General features: G+C 46.4%; 1 pseudogene; it reads left to right on the top strand.

Moving 5' to 3' along the window:
• Nucleotides 1-15,865: 15,865 nt before the first annotated feature.
• Nucleotides 15,866-16,092, top strand: LOC147353760 (cytochrome c oxidase subunit 6C pseudogene; annotated as a pseudogene).
• The last annotated feature ends 968 nt before the right edge of the window (nucleotides 16,093-17,060 follow it).

A 17,060-nucleotide genomic window follows, 5' to 3' on the forward strand; every position in this document is an offset into this window, starting at 1 on the left:
ACCATGCTGTCTGGCTCAAAACTTCCAATGACTTCTTTCACACTTGGAATAAAGTTCTAAGTCCTCACTATGTTCTCAGGGCCCCTACTTAAGCAGATCCCCAACTTCCATCTCATTTCCTCTATTTATTTATTTAGGCTGCGCTGGGTCTTAGTTGCAGCTCCCAGGATCTTCGTTGTGTGGCATGCAAACTCTTAGTTGCAGCGTGCATGCTGGATCTAGTTCCCCAGCCAGGATGGAACCTGGCCCCCTTACATTAGGAGCACAGAGTCTTACCCTCTGGACCACCAGGGAAATCTCCCCACTACCCACCCCCCCTCCCCCCAGTTACATTTCTGATCTCATCTCCCTTCTTTCCCTTGACTAGCTTTGCTGACTCATTGGAAAAGACCCTGATGCTGGGAAAGATTGAAGGTGGGAGGGGAAGGGGACGACATGGTTGGATGGTTGGATGGCATCACCAACTCGATGGACATGAGTTTGAGTAAGCTCCGGGAGTTGGTGATGGACAGGGAAGCCTGGTGTTCTACAGTCCATGGGGTTACAAAGAGAAACTGGGGGTTTCATGGGGTTACGACTGAGAAACTGAACTAACTAACTTTGCTCCAGCTGCACTGGCCTCCTCCTTATTCCTGGAACATTCTGGCCCCACTTCAGCCACAGGGCCTTTGCATTTGCTGTTCTCACTGCCTAGAATGCTCCTCCCCCAGGCATCTTCATGGTTCCAACCCTGACTTTATTCAGGTTTCTAAATTAATGTCACTCCCTCAGAGACAACCTCAGCTAAAATGGCATCCCTGAGAAACTCTCAGACCAGATCAGTCGCTCAGTCGTGTCCGACTCTTTGCAACCCCATGAATCGCAGCACGCCAGGCCTCCCTGTCCATCACCAACTCCCGGAATTCACTCAGACGCATGCCCATCGAGTCAGTGATGCCATCCAGCCACCTCATCCTCTGTCATCCCCTTCCCCTCCTGCCTCCAATCCCTCCCAGCATCAGAGTCTTTTCCAATGAGTCAACTCTTCGCATGAGGTGCCCAAAGTACTGGAGTTTCAGCTTCAGCATCATTCCCTCCAAAGAAATCCCAGGGCTGATCTCCTTCAGAATGGACTGGTTGGATCTCCTTGCAGTCCAAGGGACTCTCAAGAGTCTTCTCCAACACCACAGTTCAAAAGCATCAATTCTTCGGCGCTCAGCCTTCTTCACAGTCCAACTCTCACATCCATACACGACCACAGGAAAAACCATAGCCTTGACTAGACAAACCTTTGTTGGCAAAGTAATGTCTCTGCTTTTGAATATGCTATCTAGGTTGGTCATAACTTTCCTTCCAAGGAGTAAGCGTCTTTTAATTTCATGGCTGCAGTCACCATCTGCAGTGATTTTGGAGCCCCCCAAAATAAAGTCTGACACTGTTTCCACTGTTCCTCCATCTATTTCCCAGGAAGTGATGGGACTGGATGCCATGATCTTCGTTTTCTGAATGTTGAGCTTTAAGCCAACTTTTTCACTCTCCACTTTCTCTTTCATCAAGAGGCTTTTTAGTTCCCCTTCACTTTCTGCCATAAGGGTGGTGTCATCTGCATATCTGAGGTGATTGATGTTTCTCCTGGCAATCTTGATTCCAGCTTGTGTTTCTTCCAGTCTAGCGTTTCTCATGATGTACTCTGCATATAAGTTAAATAAACAGGGTGACAATACACAGCCTTGATGAACTCCTTTTCCTATTTGGAACCAGTCTGTTGTTCCACGTCTAGTTCTAACTGTTGCTACCTGACCTGCATACAAATGTCCTCTTAAAAGCTCCCCCCCCCCCGGGACTTCCCTGGTGGTCCAGTGGCTAAAACTCCACTCTCCCAATGTAGGGAGTCTGGGTTTGATCCCTGGTCAGGGAACTAGATCCTATATGCCAATCTTTGCCATATGGAAAAGACCTTTGATGCTGGGAAAGACTGAGGGCAGGAGGAGAAGGGGATGACAGAGGATGAGATGGTTGGATGGTATCACCGACTTGATGGGATGAGTTTCAGCAAACTCCAGGAGATGGTGAAGGACAGGGAAGCCTGGCATGCTGCAGTCCATGGGGTCACAAAGAGTCGGACACGACTTAGTGACTGAACAACAAAATGCTGATTCTGTGTTGCCGCAACTAAGATCTGGTGTAGCCACATAGATTAATATTTTTTTAAAAAGGCTTTCTTTTTCTCCCAACACTTACAGTAATCCATCCTCATACTATAGACCTATTTACTTACTTGATTTATTGCCATCTCCACCCCTTTGAATACCAGCTCTATGAGGCAGAGGTTGTTATTTAATCCGCTGCTTTCTCCCCAGTGCCTAAAACAGGGCCTGAAAAATAGCAGGTGCTCAACAATTATTTGTTGAATAAATAAATGAATCAATTAGTCATTATGCTCCATGTCTCTCCCCACTGTCTGGCTCTGTGGAGCACAACCAGCAAGGAAAGAGTCACATGGGCTCCAGGCTGTGCCCTCCCACACACATAGACACTTCGACAATCTGAAGGGGATCAGGGTGGTGGCCAGGGTAGCAGTGGAGGGCGTTGTTGAATTAAGACAAGCTTCCCAGCAGAGGGTCTGGAGCTAAAGCTTCAAGGCAAAAAGAAAGGAAAAGTTCGTTTCTACAGAATCATGCCCTGTGTGGGCAGCAATGATGTGTTTGCACTATTTATTTATGTATTGGCTGCCTTGAATCTTCGTTGCTGTGCACAGATTTGTCTTTAGTTATGGCAAGTGAGGGCTACTCTCTGGTTTCAGAACATGGGCTCTAGAGCACAGGCTTGTTAGCTGTGGCACACGGGGTTCGTTGCTCCATGGCTTGTGAGATCTTCCCGGACTGGGGATCAAACCCGTGTCCCCTGCATTGGCAGGCAGATTCTCAACCACTGGGCCACCAGGGAAGGCCCAGCAATGAAATGTTTGATGGGTCTGCCCTAGGCTCTGCCTTAAGTTTGCAGTCCTGTCGGGTAACAGACCCCTCACTGTACAATGACAGCCAAGGGTGGGGGAAGCCCAGGCAGAGGGGTCAGGAGATACACGGGCTAGGGGAGCCCAGAGGAGGTTTCTGACCCAGTCTGGGGGTCAGGGAGGGCTTCTTGGAGGAGGTTTCAGGGAAATCTTTTAAGTCTTGACCCTCTGATCTCTCCAGACACAAGGCAAGTTCCTGTCCTGACCTCTTGTGTCCGTGATGCCTGATCTTCCTGTCACTCGAATCTTGATAACAAGCAATTTAATCACTTCTTTAATCACTTCTCCCAACCTGGAACCCAAAGATTTGACCACCAGAGGGCACTGTGGCTCCAGTTTTTGTCTGGGCAGGCTGTTCAGGAATCCTCAGACCCAGGAGGGACATTGTGGGGGGCAGTGGGACCAACCAGTGGACACATTGGTCCCCCCACTCTGAGCCTCAGACCCTGCCCAGGACTTGGTCATCAAGGTCAGAGCCCCTCCCTGCAAAAAATCCTGTGGAATCAATGTGTGTGTGCATGATAAGTCACTTCAGTCGTGGCCGACTCTTTGCAACCCTATGGACCATAGCCGGCCAGGCTCCTCTGTTCATGGGATTCTCCAGGCAAGAATACTGCAGTGGGCTCCATGCCTTCCTCCAGGGGGTCTTCCTGACTCAGGATCAAATCCACATCTGTCTCCTGCATTGGCATGCAGGTTCTTTACCACAAGCGCCACCTGGGAATCAATAGGAGTCCCTCTGTCCCAGACCCCTGGGAGACCAGCTTGGGCCTCTGAGGGAGCAACTTGCTTAACCTCTCTGATCCCTCTCCCACTATTCTTCAGAGGGTACAGCCCTCCCCTAAGCTGCCCTTGGGATGTTCAGACATGACCCTTGGAAGTCTCCTGCCCAGATGGGGATACTGAGGTATACAGAAAGTGTGGCTGGTGGGGGGGAGGGTGTCACACAATACTAGGACAAAAACAATAACAATTAACAACCACAATACAGGACTTCCCTGGTGGCGAAATGGATAAGAATCCGTCCACCAATGCTGGGGACACGGGTTCCATCCCTGGTTCAGGAAGAGTCCACATGCCACGGAGCAGCTCAGCTAGTGAAACGCAACTTACTGAAGCCCATGAGCCCATGCTCTGCAACAGAAGAAACCACCACAATGAGAGGCCCTCACAGTGCAACCAGAGAAAGCCCACGGCAACAATGGAGATCCAGGGCACCCAATGAACAAGCGAGAAACAATACATAAGGCCCCGTTAGTTAGCTCCTCCTGTGCATCAAGACCTGTCCCGAGCCTTTCACAGGTCTAATGTTGCTGTCATACAGACCACACTTTGGAAGCAGGACTCGTCACCTCAGAGTCAGACAAGACAATCTGGGCTCAGAGAGACGACACCCTTATCAAAAGACCCCACTCATCATGGCAGGAAGATCTGGGACTTTTTAAATTAATTTTTATTGGAATACAGTTGCTTTACAATATGTCAGTTTCTACTGTACAACAAAATGAATCAGCTATATTGATACCTTTGACCCCTCTTCGTTTGGGTTTCCTTCCCATGTAGGTCACCACAGAGCACTGAGTAGAGTTCCCTGTGCTATACAGGTTCCCATTGGTTATCTACTTCATATGTAGTAGCGAATATAGGTCAATCCCAATTTCCGAATTCATCTCACCCTCCTTTCCCCCCTTGGTGTCCATATTTCCATTTTCTATATCTGCGTCTGTATTTCTGTTTTGCAAATAACATCATCTATACCATTTTTCTAGTTTCCACATATATGAGTTAATGTACAGTATTCTTTTTCTCTTTCTGACCTACTTCACTCTGTATGACAGACTCTAAGTCCATCCGTGTCTCTACAAATGAACCAATTTCATTCCTTTTCATGCCTAAGTGATATTCCATTGGGCCTTCCACCATGGCTCAGTGGTAAAAACACTGCCTACAACACAGGAGACTCTGGTTTGATCCCTGGGTCAGGAAGATCCCCTGGAGGAGGAAATGACAACCCACTCCAGTATTCTTGCCTGGAAAATCTCATGGACAGAGGAGCCTGGTGCACTACAGTCCATAGGGTTGCAAAAAGTTGGATATGACTAAGCAACTGAGCGGGCTTCCCTTCCCTGATAACTCAGCTGGTAAAGAATCGGCCTGCAATGGGAGACCCCAGTTCAATTCCTGGGTTGGGAAGACTCTCTGGAGAAGGGATAGGCTACCCACTGTAGAATTCATGGGCTTCCTGAGATCTGGGTTCGATCTCTGGGTTGGGAAGATCCTTTGAAGGAGGGCATGGCAGTCCACTCCAGTGCTCTTGCCTGGAGAATCCCCATGGACAGAGGAGCCTGGCGGGCTACCGTCAGCGGAATCTCAAAGGCTCAAGTGTATATACAAAAGCAACTGAGCAGGAACAAGAGAGAAAGCCCTTAGTGGTTGGCACTTTTAGCACACAATAAATATTGTTTGTGATCCTCACAATACCAGTTCCTGTGCCTGCATACTTCCTGAGTGCCATGCCCAGGCTGAGGGTTTTACATACATAAATCACATTTCTCAATGGCCTAGAGAAATGTGGTCTCCGGATAGAGATCACAAAGAAATCATGAAATCTGGACTTGGACTCCTGTGTGCTGACCCAAAGCACCCTCTGTGCGGCCCTAACGGGCACTTTTAAATTTTTTTATTTATTTATTTGGTGGTGTTGGGTCTTAGTTGTTCCATTGTGGCACATGGGCTCAGTAGTTGGGGCATGTGGGATCTTAGTTCCCAGACCAGGGATTGAACTCGTGTCCCCTACATTGCAAGGTGGATTCTTTAGCAGGGACGACCAGGGAAGCCCTTTGAGGAGCACTCTCACCTCTACCGGTTACCGTGCTAGTGGGCACACTCATGTGACCCTCACAACAATCCTGAGAGAGGGGATAAGGTGAGGCCATATCAGATAGGACCACAAAACCTAGGGTAAAGGGTTTGGGTTTGATTCTGAAGCTAGGGGGAAGCCAGTGGAGGGTTTTCAGCATGATCTCCTGTTTTAGATAGATCCCCATGGCTGCAAGTGTGGGACAGACTTTGGGGACAAGGTAGGAGGTGGGAGACCTGGGAGGGGGCTTCTATGGCTTGGGTGGGAGGATGGGGCCAGTGTGGAGGTGACAAGGTGATGAGAGGCAGCAGAATGCAGCTGCCGGAACAAATGATCACAAACTTGGCAGCTTAAAACAACAGGAATCTTTTTTTTTATATATAATTTTATTTATGTATTTATTTTTGGCTGTGCTGCGTCTTCGTTGCTGAATGGGCTTTTCTCTAGTTGTGATGAGCAGGGGGCTACCCTTCCTTGCCGTGCGTGGGCTTCTTGTCACGGTGGCTTCTCTTGTTGCAAAGCATGAGCTCTAGGGCACGTGGGCTTCATCTTCCCAGACCAGGGATCGAACCTGTGTCCCCTGCATTGCCAGGAGGATTCTTATCCACTAGTACCACAAGGTAAGTCCCAGCAACAGATTTATGCTCTCAGGGTTCTGGAGGCCAGAAGTCAGAAATTGGTATCACTGAGCTGAAAACAAGGGGAGGGCAGGGCCACACTCCCTTGGAGACCCCCAGGGAACATCCTTCCGTACCTCTTCCAGCTTCCGGTGTCTGCTGACGCTACTCGGTTTGTGCCTTACCGCTCCAGTCTTAAAGCCTCCATCTTCACATCGCCTCCTCCTCTGTGTGTGCTTCTCTCTCTCTCTGCTTCTGCCTATAAGGACACTTACAAGTGATGCTATTCAGGGCCCACCTGGACAGTCCAGGATAATCTCCCCACCTCAGGATCCCTAACTTCATCACACACTCTTTTTCCTTATAAGGGACTAGAACCAGTAGCTCTGGGGTACCGTTATTGAGCCAACTACAGCAGAGTGGGTGGAATTTGTAGATGGATAATGTATGGAGGGCGATTCCCAAGTGGCTCAGTGATAAAGAATCTGCCTGCCCAGCAGGAGACGCAAATTCGATCCCTGGGTCGGGAAGATTCCCCTGGAGAAAGAAAATGGCAACCCACTCCAGTATTCTTGCCTGGGAATCCCATGGACAGAGGAGCCCGGTGGGCTGCAGTCCATGGGGTCGTAAAGAGTTGGACATGACTTATGGGCTAAACAACAGCAGCAGCAATGATTTATGGAGAAAGAGGGAAAGAGTCTTTGGAATGGCAGGGAGGACTCCGAGGTGAGTGGCCTGAGCAGCTGGAGGGGTGGAGGTGCCATCCCTGGGATGGGGCTGGAGCGGGAGGGGCAGGTTTGGGAGAGCCCAGGAGCTCAGCTTTGGAAGCAGAAGCCTTGAGTCTGAGTTGGATGTCAATCAACTAAGAGGGGCTGCTGGCTAAGTCTGGAGATTGGGTTAAAGAGAAATTTTGCATGCATAAAGAGACTGGATGAGCTCTCCAGGGAGAGAAGAGCACCAAAGTCAAGAGAGAAGAGCACCAAAGTCACACGATCAGGGTTTTTCAACAAATAATTTGCTTTAAAGAAAAGGGCCTATTAGGGAGTGTCATTAAGCTTTTGAATGCAGGGGGATCCATATGTACCTCAATATCTCGCAAAGCCTATAAGGCCCTTTTCAGAATCAAGTTTACAAAGGTATAACATCCACAAAGTTACGAAGGAAACTTTTTGTATTAATACACAGTTTAAAAAATAATTGTGATATTTGTGCTTCTTTATTAATACAATAAAGAATAACCTGATAACTCAATTGGTAAAGAGTCTGCCTGCAATGCAAGAGACCCTGGATTGATTCCTGGGTCAGGAAGAGCCACTGGAGAAGGGATAGGCTACCCACTCCAGTATTCTTGGGCTTCCCTGGTGGCTCAGCTGGTAAAGAATCTGCCTGTAATGTGGGAGACCTGGGTTCAGTCCCTGAGTTGGGAAGATCCCCTGGAGAGGAAAAAGGCTACCCATTCCAGTATTATGGCCTGGAGAATTCCCTGGACTGCATAGTCCACGGGGTTGCAAAGAGTTGGACACAGCTGAGCGACTTTCACTTTCTTCTTTCAAAGAATAAGATCTGGCTGCAGATCCAACGGGGCTTCCCAGGTGGCACTAGCGGTAAAGAACCTACTGCCAATGTAGGAGACAGACGTAAGAGACGCGGGTTTGGTCCCTGGGTTGGGAAGATCCCCTAGGGAAGAGCATATCAACCCTCTCCAGTGTTCTTGCCTGGAGAATCCCATGGACAGAGCAGCCTGGCAGTCTACAGTCCATGGGGTCGCAAAGAGTTGAACACAACTGAAGCGACTTAGCACGCAGATCCAGTAATTACCATAGTTTCTAAGCACTGATGAGTAAAACCAATGTTTCAAGATATCTACAACAACTGTTATGTGCTGTAAAACACATAAAACAGCTGTGATTTATGTGGGTGATGAAGTCACAGGTTTTGCCAATAGTACTGATTTGTTGCCAATGTTCATAATTGACAAAAATATCAAATTTGAGTTAGAGGTTTGTGAAAACAGACATTTCAAAATTTTCCCACCAACAGTGATAGGACTCTGGACCCCTTGGAGGTCCCGGGACCCCAGGTTAAGAATCCCTGTGGATTAAAAACACGACCTGGGAGTTTGCTAGTGGTCCAGTGGTTAAGAATCTGCCTGCCAATGCAGGGGACACAGGTTCGATCCCTGGTCGGGGAAGATTCCATATGCCACAGGGCAACTGAGCCCATGCGCCGTAACTACTGAAGCTGAAGCGCTCTAGAGCCTGTGCTCCACAGGAGAAACCACTGCAGTGAGAAGCCTGAGCACCACAACTAGAGCGGAGCCTCCACTTGCTGCGACTAGAGAAAGCCCGCCTGCAGCAATGAAGACTCGATGCAAAAATAAATTACTTAATACAATAATTTTATTTGTTTTTCTTATATTTATATACGTGGCAGCCTTGGGTCTTAGTTGCAGCTCGTGGGCTTTGTTGCCCCATGGCATGTGGGATCTTAGTTCCTAGACAGGGGTTGAACCGGCATCCTCTGCATTAGAAGGCATATTCTTAACCACTGGACCACCAGAGAAGTCCATAGAATAATTTTTTTTAAATATAACGTGTATAAGAACAAACATATGGATACCCAGAGTGGGGAGGGTGGAATGAATTGAGAGATTGGGGTTGACCGCCTTGGCAACCCACTCTAGTATTCTTGCCTGGAGAATCCTATGGACAGAGGAGCCTGGCGGGCTACAGTCCGTGGGGTCTCAAGAGTCAGACACAACTTAGCAACTCAACCACCACTACAACATATACTACTACACATAAAATAGATAGCTAACAGAATCTACTGCATAGCACAGGAAACTACTCAGGACTCTTTTGTGACCTAAATGGGAAGGAAATACAGGAAAGGGAGGATATACATATATGTACAACTGATTCACTGCTGTACAGCAGAAACTAACCTCACACTGTAAAGCAACTATACTCCAAAAAATTTTATTTTTTAAAAAAACCCACAATGTGTGGATCTTGCATAGATTCTGTTTTGAACAAACCAACTTAGAAAAACACTTCCAAGATAATTGGGATATTTGAACATAGGGTGTGTATTATAAGATATTAAGGAAATATTGTTCATTTTTTATATGATACAGGCATTGTGGTTATGATTTTTGTCACATTATTACTGATTTGAGATAGATGGTGAAATATTTGAGATAGAAAGTTACAGCTAGGGTTGGCTTATTGTGTGTGTAAGCTTAAAATTAGGGTTTGTTTTAAAGTATTATAGCTAAAGGAGAGTGAGGTCATTTTCTTGAATGATGGTGATGTCCTGTTTCTTTGCATGTGTGTGTGTTCTCAGTCCAGTTCAGTCCAGTCGCTCAGTCATGTCCCACTCTTTGCGACCCCATGGACTGCAGCACGCCAGGCCTCCCTGTCCATCACCAACTCCTGGAGCTTGCTCAAACTCATGTCCATTGAGTCGGTAATGCCATCCAGCCATCTCATCCTCTGTCATCCCCTTCTCCTCCTGCCTTCAATCTTTCCCAGCGTCAGGGTCTTTTCCAAAGTGTGTGTTCTATTTCTTTTCAAAGATTGGGATTACACAGGTACAAGCATTTGTCAAAACCCATCAAGTAGCACACTTAAGATTTTGCATTTCTTTGTGTACAAATTTTACCTTAAAAAAAGTAAATAGGGCATCCCTGGTAGCTCATTGGTAAAGAATCCATCTGCCAATGCAGGAGACACAGGTTCGGTCCCCAATCCAGAAAGATCCCGTATGTCGTAGAGCAACTAAGCCTGTGCATGTGCCACAACTATTGAGCCTATTCTCTAGAGCCCGGGAGCCACAACTAATGAAGCCCACGCGCCCTAGAGCCTGTGCTCCACAACGAGAAGCCACCGCCATGAGAAGCCTGCGTGTTGCAACTAAAGAGTAGCCCCCAGTCCCTGCAACTAGAGACAAGCCCAAGCATAGCAAATGAAGACCCAGAACAATAAAAACTAAATAGAGTTTTTTTTAAGTAAATAAATCTTGAAGCTAGGTAATTGTATGTGTATTAGCTTCCTAGGGCGGCCATAACAAAGTACCACAAACTGGGGGCTTAAAAACAACGGAAATTTATTCTCTCATGGTTCTGGAGGCCAGAAGTCTGAAATCAAGGTGACTGCCTGACCATGCTCTCTCAAAAGTTCTAGGAGAGGCTCTTTTCTTGTCTCTTCCAAGCTTCTGGCCGTCCCAGGAGTTTCTTGGTTTGTGACCGCACCATTCTAATCTTTGCCTCTGTCTTCACATGGCCTCTTTCTGTGTCTCTGTGTCTGCATGTGGCTGACTCCTTACAAGGGCACAAGTCATACTGGGTTAGGAGCTTCTAGCATGACTTTCCCTTAACTAATTATATATGTGTTAGGTAGTTAGAATAAGGAAAAGGAGTCCAAAATGGCGGTGGCTAAAAGACAAGGAAGGGAAAAGCCCGCGAAAATAGAACAAAGGAAGGTCAAAGGAAGGTCCGAGGACCAGAGTGAGGACTTCAGGTAGAACAGCAGTCCTGGTTGAGCCCAATTTGCATAGGCTAGGCCCAGAGGGAAGAAAACATATAAAAGGAGGAGCCAAGCACGCGCTCTCTCTCTCTCTCTCCAGCATGCATAGGCTCTTGCTCTCTCTCTCCCCTCCCCCCCACCCCACCCTGCACGCTCCTCCACTCTCTTCTCTTCAAGGATGGATTCTCCTGCTATCTTCTAAATAAAATAGAGCTGTAACACTGATTTGTCTAAGAGCTATGACACGGTTTGTTCAAGACCCAAGAGCTGTGACGTGCCGAAGGCTTTAATGTCCGTTGCTCCAAATCATGGTTGTGACGAGACAAGAACCGAGAAGCATACCCTCGCCTGACATGTGCATCTTTTTTTGCCATGCCACAAGGCTTGGGGGATCTTAGTTCCTTGACCAGGGATCAAACCTGGGCCCTTGGCAGTAAGAGCTCAGAGCCCTAGCCACTGGACCACCAGGCAATTCCCTGTTTGCATCTTATTATTTGGAAGTAAGGTCACACTCTCAAGTGCTGGGAATCAGAACTTCAATGAATCTTTTTTGAGGGGATACAATTCAACTCTTACTAATTTGCTTGCTGAAAAGTTTAGAGGAAGAAGGTGGAGTTTTGAAATGTTTTCAAAAATGTGATGGGTGGATGGTAGGATGGATAGAGGGAAAAACTGAGGGACAGTGCCAGTAGATTAAAATGCTTTCGATTAAGACTTCCCTTGGGGTGCAGGGGCTAAGACTCTGTGTTCCTAATGAGGGGGCCTGGATTCCATCCCTGGTCAGGGAATTAGATCCCACATGCTCTAAGAGTTCGCCTGCTGCAACTAAGACCTCCTGCAGTCAAATAAATTAAGATAAATATTTTCTTTAAAAAAAATGGTAATGGTAGAGGCCAGCTGATGGGTGTGTGGGTATTCCCTGAACAATTACTTCAACTTTCCTGTATTTTTGAAATTGTGGAAAATAAAGTGTTTCAGCTTAAGAAATAAAAAGAGTAAGGAGGATAATTAAAATATGAATCACTGTGCATTGATAATTCTTGGAGCTGAGTAACAGCTAAATAGGGGTCATGCTATTCTCTCTACCTTTTATGCTTGGAAATTCCCAAAATAAATAAATAAAATTAAGAATTCTGTTTAGTGAAGGAATTATGAACAAAATTAATAGGTAAGTGAAAAGTAACATATCTGAAACTGACAAAGGATTAATGATAAGAATATTCAAAGAACCCTTAAACATGAACAAGACAGCCACTTCCCCCGCCAAAAAATATCTGAGCAAGCAAAGGATGTGAGCACTTAAATGTCAGAAGACCCAAAAACCTGTCAAGCATAAGAAAATGTTTTAAAAATTGTAAGTACTCAGAAAAATGGAAGTTAAAAACAACTGGGATATGAGTGTTCAAATTCCTTCCAATTTTTCTATACATTTGAAATTTTTCATAATAAAAATGGGGGAAAAAAAACAATGAGAGATCACTTAGTACCTAGTTGTTGTTCAGTCACTAAGTTGTATCTGACTCTTTGCAACCCCATGGACTGCAGCACGCTAGGCTCCCCTGTCCTCCACCATCTCCCGGGGTTTGCTCAAATTCATGTCCATTGAATCGGTGATGCCATCCAAACATCTCATCCTCTGTCGTCCCCTTCTCCTCCTGCCCTCAATGTTTCCCAGCATCAAGGTCTTTTCCAATGAGTTGGCTCTTCGCCTCAGGTGCCAAAGTATTGGAGCTTCAGCATCAGTACTGCCAGTAAATATTCAGGATTGATTTCCTTTAGGATTGACTGGTTTGATCTCCTTGCTCTCCAAGGGACTCTCAAGAGTCTTCTCCAGCACCACAATTTGAAAGCATCAATTCTTAATGCTCAGCCTTCTTTATAGCACCTACTAGACAGACAAAAATCAGAAAGCTGGATCATGTCAGGTGGTAGAGGAAATGTAGAGACCCAGAAACCCTCATGCATGGGGCAGGGGTGAGGGGGGTGGGTACTGTTAGGGGAAACACGGACTGAAACTGCCCACTCTGGCCAAGCACCATACTCACGATTTGCATGAGTTTTATGGCAGGAGGTCCTAGTAAAGAACACGGAACTAACAAGCCACCACCAACTGGAAGAATTCGGGAAAGGTCAAAAGGAGACACCACATGCCCTACCACCTCCCAGAATCCTCCTCACTGGTGTCCATCTTGGCTGAGCAATGCTTGTACCATCAGGAAGGACCCTGAGTCAAAATGATTGGGCAGAGACAACCTGGAAACTAACCCCATCACCATGAAACCTGATACTGCTACTCAAGTGGCAGAGCAGTCCTCCTGGGTTCCCTCACCCTCCTGTACTCCATCCAGGTGCCTCTTCCCAATAAAGTTCTCTGCTTTGTCAGCAGGTGTGCCTCCTCAGACAACTCATTTTCAGGGGTAGACAAGAGCCCGCTTTGGGCCCCCTCCACTGACACAAGATCTAGAGTCATTCCCCCACATTCTGTAAACAGCTTCTCTATGAGAAGTTATCTTACTCAGGTTATCTTTATCTGATTGGCCTTACGTTTCCTCTTGGGGCCACGATTGATACAGTCCGCCTCAAGCCAGTGGTACACTTTGAGGTCCACACACAGGCCCAGGAGTGCAGCTGTACAAGCATCACTGGCTCTTTTGTGTCTCCGGTGAATTCTTCATTGGGCACCCCAGTCCTTTATGATGATTTCATTACCATGACAGTTGATGCAAGCTGCCAGCAGACTGTGTATATCACAGCCACCCAAGTCAATCTGTTTTCTCATTCCAGCTGCTTTCTTAAATTGTGGCCCATGCTTGGGCACTTACACATTCAGCATGTACACTGAACTTACAGCCAATTGCTATATTTATTCCCATGGGAAAGTGCCCTATGAGGGTGTATGCTTAGCATTCAATCTTTGGGGGTCTCTGACCTGACCAGATAGCTAACCCTTAAGAAAGATCCTGTTTTTTTAGACTCTCGGACATGGAGAGTAGACTTGTGGTTGCCAATGAGGAGGGGAGGGATGGGTGGAGTGGGAGTTTGGGATCAGCAGATGCAAATTATTATATATAGAGTGGATAAACAACAAAGTCCTACTGTATAGCACAGGGAACCATATTCAATATCCTGTGGTAAACCATAATGAAAACAAATTTTAAAGTTTTATATATACATATATATCAATCACTTTGCTGTACAACAGAAATTAACACAACATTGTAAATCAACTATACTTCAACTTAAAAAAAAAAAAGAAATGCCCCCTGGTACAGTGATTGGTTCAGAGACAGGACAGGACCCTGCTTCACCAACCAGGGTTGTTCCCTGGGATTTTTCACAGTGGACCTAAGCAGAGAGGTCTTCAGTTCAGGTCCACCATGAGGTCTGTGGCTTGCAACCAGAAATTCCTGATGGACACCAAGTCTCTTCAAGTCTTTTATTTATCCATTCATTCATTGATTCAGCAAATGAGTGCCAACTATGTGCCCATGTTGGGCTTCCCTGGTGGCTCAGATGATCAAGAATGCACCTGAAATGGAGGAGATGCAGGAGATGCGGGTTTGAGCCTTAGGTTGAGAAGATCCCCTGGAGAAGGGAATGGTACTCCAGTATTCTTACCTGGAGAACTCCATGAACAGAGGAGGCTGGGGGCTACGGTCCATGGAGTTGCAAAGAATCAGACAACTGAGCAACTAACACTTTCACTTTGACCACGTGTCCATGTTGGGCCCCAGGGCTACAGCGGTGAGTGAATCACCACTCTCATGTTGGGAGTATGAGAATGTTCAGTCATGGGAGACTGCATTCCTTGCTAGGGAGGAAGCGGGTCTTAGAAAAAGTCAGAGAGACAGCCCAGTCCATGTTTAGTAGAGTGGCAGCTGTCCCATAGTTAAGAGTTTGGGCTCGGGAGTCAGATTGCCTGAGTTTGACTCTCTTTACGAATGACTGGCCTTCAGTTCAGTTCAGTTCAGTCACTCAGCTGTGTCCAACTCTTTGTGACCCCATGAATTGCAGCACTCCAGGCCTCCCTGTCCATCACCAACTCCCGGAGTTCACTCAGACTCATGTCCATCAAGTCAGTGATGCCATCCAGCCATCTCATCCTCTGTCGTCCCCTTCTCCTCCTGCCCCCAATCCCTCCCAGCATCAGAGTCTTTTCCAATGAGTCAACTCTTCGCATGAGGTGGCCAAAGTACTGGAGTTTCAGCTTCAGCATCATTCCCTCCAAAGAAATCCCAGGGCTGATCTCCTTCAGAATGGACTGGTTGGATCTCCTTGCAGTCCAAGGGACTCTCAAGAGTCTTCTCCAACACCACAGTTCAAAAGCATCAATTCTTCGGCGCTCAGCCTTCTTCACAGTCCAACTCTCACATTCATACATGACCACAGGAAAAACCATAGCCTTGACTAGACGGACCTTTGCTGGCAAAGTAACGTCTCTGCTTTTGAATATGCTATCTAGGTTGGTCATAACTTTCCTCCCAAGGAGTAAGCGTCTTTTAATTTCATGGCTGCAGTCACCATCTGCAGTGATTTTGGAGCCCAAAAAAATAAAGTCTGACACTGTTTCCACTATTAGATGTTTCTAATAGATGTTTTTCCATCTATTTTCCATGAAGTGATGGGACCAGATGCCATGATCTTTGTTTTCTGAATGTTGAGCTTTAAGCCAACTTTTTCACTCTCCACTTTCACTTTCATCAAGAGGCTTTTAAATTCCTCACGGTGCCTCAATTTCCTCATCTGTAAAATGGAATCATAAGACCCACTTCATCCATTTAATCATCTCTCCTATAAATATTTACCAAGGTCCATTTCTCCATCTGTCTGGAAGGATGTTGTTGTTGAGCTGTCAAGGAGAAAAACTACCATGGCTTCCAGTTCTTTGACAAAACCTCAGATGTGTGGACTTCTGGCCAATATCTGTGATTTCATATCCTTGGATTATTCACTGTCTCCTTGGGAGCTGCAACTTTCTATAAGTTTGATGTGGTTGAATAAGGAAAGAAGATATATGCAGATTTCTGCAAAAATTATAACTCCATAAAAGCTTTTGAGGAGATCAGGAAGACTGGCATCTTTCAGAGTGCAATGTGATTTTGGAATAGAAAGAATTTCTTTGGGTTGCGATCTATGGAAGTTTGCCACTTGCCTGTGTTCCTGCACTATGAACTATGAATATCTGGGCTAAGGGAATAGTTTCTCTAGATAAATAAATGATTAACAATACTGTGCAAAAAAAAAAGAGTTTAACAAGTACCTATCCTGTGTCAGATGCTGTTTTAAGGATGAAGAGCCCTGCAGGAAAAGAAAGAAAGCAGACAAAAATCCCTGCTCTCCCGGAGCTGATATATGAGAGGAATTGTCGACTAAAAGATGCACAACATGAGAGTTGCAATTTAAGTTTTATTTGGAGCAAAATGAGGACTGCAGCCCGGGAGATAGCACTTCAGATAGCTCTGAGAGACTGCTCCAAAGAGGGAGTAGGGGCAGGTCAATATATAAGATTTTGGTGAAGTGGGAGTTCAATGAAATCAAGCGCTTACTTTACAGAAGGTTTTCTACTGGTCATGAGGAGTCACCATGAAGGGATTTAGTGCTTTTCTAGAGATAAGGGTTTCCCTGGTGGTTCAGTGGTAGAGAATCTGCCTGCCAATGCAGGAGACACAGGTTTGATCCCTGAGTTGGGAATATCCCCTGGAGAAAGAAGTGGCAACCCACTCCAGTATTCTTGCCTGGGGAATCCCATGGACAGAGGAGCCTGGCGGGCTACGAACCATGGGATCCCAAAGAGTCTGACAGGACTGAGTGATTAAACAACAATAACAAGGATTAGGATCATGAAATCAGTTTCTGAGAATATCTAACTATCTGAAGACCTGTTCCACCAGTTTCCCCAGAGCACAGAGTGTCTCACTCTCCACCCTGAACTCCCTTCAGGGAGTGTCGAAGGTCAGTAGTTGCAGTAGCACAGTGAGATGGCAAATGCCCTTGTTGTCGTTCAGTTGCTGGCGGTCTGTAGCTGACAGATGTTACCTGAAACACTGAGTTCACCTCTTGGTGGG

Source organism: Bos grunniens, chromosome 18 (assembly GCF_055505025.1).
Source record: "Bos grunniens cultivar Pamir isolate PY7600 chromosome 18, Bosgru_T2T1.0, whole genome shotgun sequence".
Lineage (NCBI taxonomy): Eukaryota > Metazoa > Chordata > Mammalia > Artiodactyla > Bovidae > Bos > Bos grunniens.